This window comes from Podarcis liolepis, assembly GCF_965112155.1.
Source record: "Podarcis liolepis genome assembly, chromosome: 14".
NCBI lineage: Eukaryota > Metazoa > Chordata > Lepidosauria > Squamata > Lacertidae > Podarcis > Podarcis liolepis.
In genome coordinates, this window is record NC_139569.1 from 46,534,160 (window position 1) to 46,537,276 (window position 3,117).

Genomic DNA, 3,117 nt, shown 5'->3' on the forward strand with positions numbered 1-3,117 from the left:
CCTAGAGGTCTACTGGACTCTATGTATATTATAAGTGCATGTGGGGGGGGAGTCTGAACAACCTCCACCAACCCCCCCAAAAAACAATCCCCCTGCCCAAGAATGTTGGCAGAGGCAAGGATGGCCCGCAGGGGGTATCTGCCCAAGCCCCTGCCAAAAAATAATAATTTTAGAGCTGTCACATCACCAAGAGAGCATCTTTACCAGCCACTGAGTCCCCCTATAGTTCTTTCTACTTTTTCCAGGGCCTAAAAAACACTGTTATACTCTGGGTTTCCAGCTACATCACAAGTCAGTGGTGGTTGCTCCTTGCTGCCCTCCGCGGGTAGCGTGGAGGTTCAGGCAGGGGAAAGCCAGGATTTATGAGGTAAAAATCCTGACACTGATCCCCAGTGGGGTCCGCAGAGCTCAGTGCACCCAGTGAAGCACGTGAAAGTTAGTGGTTTCTGGCCAGGTGCAAAATAAGGATCGGGCAGACTCAGCAATGGAGAATAAGAAGGTGAAGTTTATTGCCAGGCAATAAGGACCCAGTTTGGAATCGCTTCCAAAAGGAACTGGGACCCCGATTGACAGAAATCCAGAGGTCTTTATACCTGAGCAAATCACAGCAAATCATAGATCATGAGACAACCATGAGGGACTCACAATATTGTCAGCGAGAATCAGCCAATCAGCAAGCTCTTGTCACGCTACCAGCTCCTGGTCAAGCACTGGTCAAGCACAGGGTTCTAGTTCTGCTTTCCATTGCTTGCAGTGACGCTCAGTCTAACCTCTCCCCTAGTTATGACAGGACAGGGAGTTTGGAGATTTTGTGGTTTTGCTCTTCCTGTTCTGTGGATTAATTTAGCCTGTATCTGCGGGGATTTTGTACCAGAATCTCTGATACATGTCTTCCCCTTGTCCAGGGTACAGAGATGTTTGTAGGGGAAAGGTCGGTTCCTCACTTTGCTGTTCCAAGCAGTTTGCAGTTAGCTAAGGCACAGCTTCCCTTTGATTCAAAATGGATTATAAAATACTGTAATCCTTGATTTTGTGTAAGCATATATGAATATATATTGAATATATTGATTACTGATAACTGATAATATGGATAGCATAGGGGTAGCCCTTTCTTCCTTGCCTCATTCCCCCCTTTTCAAGCTCAGAGAGAAGATTCATCTGACTCCTGAGCTTGAACACCACTCAGGACATCAGAATAAACCGTTGCTTCCTGCAATGGGGCCTGTTCCTGCACTGGGACCGGTTCCCTATGCATTCGCTCGTAACCATCGTCTTCCTCTGGCTCATCTGGCACTGGAGGCAAAGCTCTGTATATTGCCAGAATCTGAGGGTCAGTGAGATGCTTAACATTTCGGGCTATCATTCCCCTAAGCAAAGACAGACAACAAGGGATTACAGAAAGAAGCAACAGAAAAATAAATAATCCTATAGCTAAGGCAGTCAGAAGGCTATGCACCCACCCCTCTCCTGGTATCCACGACCATACCTTTTCCCAGGGATTCTGAGTGGGTGTGTTGTCAGCTACCAGAGACTGCAGGTTTTGCAGTTGGTCTTCAATTGTCTTGTTGAGGTCGTGGAATTTAACCTGGCATCGACCTTTTGGGACAATTTTACAAAAACCGCCTGAACGTGCAAGGAGGTAGTCCAAAACCAATCTATGGGTCATCGTCAGTTGGTTCAAGTCCTCAACCTCTGCCTGCAGGGAGCGCAAGACACGGGTGGTGCCATTGATAGTTTTCTCCAGCCTGCATGTAAGAGCAAACAGTGCCTTTCTATTTTGCTCAGAAACTATTCCTGGGTAAATTCCCATTGAGAGGAATCCTATAAATCCTCCCCCAACGCTCCCTACAGAATTTGACAGAAAAATTTCATCTTCACAGTTGTCAGGGGCTCAGGGACAGAGGCACAGGGGAGAGAGGAGATGGAGAGCAAAGGGGAAGGATCTGAGGGCAGCATAGGGGAGTATGACAGTGACCCGAGAGATTCCATGAGCTTCTCCAGCGAATCAGAAGATTCCCAGAAGGAAGCGCCGATGGTCAGGGCAAGGGGGGCCAGCGGGGACTCCCAAAGCAGCAGCTGGAGATCAGGGCCAGCTTCCCCACCAGAGCGTAGTGGGGGGGAAGAGTCCCAAGTGTCAGGACCAGCGACTCCTCCAGCAGGGAGAGAAGATGAGTCGAGACTGACCACGCCTCCATCGGAGAGTGGGGGAACGGAGGGGAGGTCAAGTCCAGCTAGCCTCCCCGAAGGGGGAAGCAGTGACAGGAGCAGTGTAACGGTCAGGAGGAAGGTTACCGGCTGGGCGCGCGTGCCAAGTTCAAATGTACAGGCGCGTGGGACAGCAGAAAGCCCGGATCGGGAACCAGGTCCTAAAGCCCGCCAGAGGCAGGGGGAAGACTCAGGGGAATCAGCGTCAGAAGAATCTAGGAAGGGCGAGACCCCAGCTGACAGGCGGACCCAGAGGAGGAAAGAGCAAAGGAAGAGGTGGAGCAAGGCTAGGGTCTTAAACTGGTGTCTGGGGGGAGGAGACTCAGACGGAGCTTCGGCGGTCTAGAGTTTCAGACGTAGAGCTGCACGCTGCTGATGTGAAAGACAAACTGAACTTCAATAAAGACCTTTGTATATAACAACGAACTGGCGTTGGTCCTTTGTGAGCTGGGACCTTGGGCAGCTCTGACAACAGTGTTGGCCCAGGGCCGCCCTTTTCCGTCTGCTTGCAAGATGAGGTACCTTGTGATTGACCTCCACTGCAACCGGAAAGGTAAATGCCCCCACACCGACACCCTGGAAATTTCCTGGGTGGAAATTTGTCGCCAATCCATCATATAGAAACCAGAGGTTAGGATCTTTAATCATCCAACCAGAACAAATGGACCCTTGTCCAGTGAAATTAACCGAGTACTGAGGAAAGTATGGGTACAAATCTGAAGAGGTAGTATTGCCCTGGTAGGAGGCGTGGGAACCCCAAAGCCAAAATTTATCAGAGCATTGGGTATAATTTCCCAGCCATCCTTTGTCAATGTGGTACTTAACTTGGGGCCAATACTTCCATTTGGAATTCCATACTCCGGTGGCATGACAGCAAAAACATAGACCTTTTGTGGTTCTGGTATATCTGAT